This window comes from Chaetura pelagica, unplaced genomic scaffold (genome assembly GCF_000747805.2).
Source record: "Chaetura pelagica isolate M959 unplaced genomic scaffold, ChaPel_1.0 scaffold252, whole genome shotgun sequence".
NCBI lineage: Eukaryota > Metazoa > Chordata > Aves > Apodiformes > Apodidae > Chaetura > Chaetura pelagica.
In genome coordinates this window covers 337,162-337,968 of record NW_009952359.1, presented here as the reverse complement: position 1 = coordinate 337,968, position 807 = coordinate 337,162, and the positions used below count along the sequence as shown (strand labels likewise).

The 807-nt window shown below is 62.0% G+C and overlaps 1 protein-coding gene across 1 annotated transcript in view; it reads right to left on the bottom strand.

Moving 5' to 3' along the window:
* NPDC1 (neural proliferation, differentiation and control, 1) overlaps positions 1–807 on the bottom strand; it is a 51,479-nt gene that overhangs the window by 9,470 nt on the left and 41,202 nt on the right. The window lies entirely within an intron of this gene.

Below are 807 nucleotides of genomic sequence, written 5' to 3'. Positions count from 1 at the left end.
CTGCACCGGGCTGGCGTGTCCCCGAGAGCAGTGAGCGAAGGGCAATGCAGGGACGCGATCACAGCAGCAAAGAGGACAAGGAGGCTGGAAACGGGGGCGATCCCCCTCTCCCGTAGCTGTATGTGGGTGTTTATTGGGCAGCCTGGCAGAGCGGGGCCCGCGCCCCTTCCCCCAGCTGCGGGGTCCCCTCCGGCGCGGCCGCCTCTCGGCGTCGGGCACAGAGTCCGGAGCGAGCTCGGGCAGAGGAGAGGAGCGTGTTACTGGTGCGACTTGGGGTTGGAGGGGTGTAAGGAGGAGTCGTCAAACAGTGGGTTCCTCACTTCCATTTCTCCGGTCTGCGGCAGCGGAGGGAGCAGGATGGGGGGAAGGAAAAGGCAGGTCAGAAAGCAGCTGGGGGTTGAGTTGCCCCGTCCCAAGGGGTTTGGGTCTGAACCCCAGCCCAGCAGAGAGAAGGGAGGATGGAGGGGACCTTGTGGGATGGGATGGGGTGACGACACACCGGGACCCCACCATCACCCCTGGAAAGACACTGCCTTCCCACTAGGAGCAGCCTGGGACGATGGTCTCTGAAACCCATGGTCCTGGATGAGATGGGACGAGACCCCCAGGCTGGCAGGAATGAGGTTCGTTGCTCAGACTTGCTGTCAAGTGCCCTTTAATGGGCCTGTAAAGACCTAATGATGACCCTTATTCTGGGCCCTGATGGCCGGGCTCTGCAGCCATTACCATGTGAATGGACCCTTTCGGATCTCTTTGTGTTCTTTGTACCCAGGGCTGTTAGGAGCTGCCTGCGTCCCCTGCCACCCA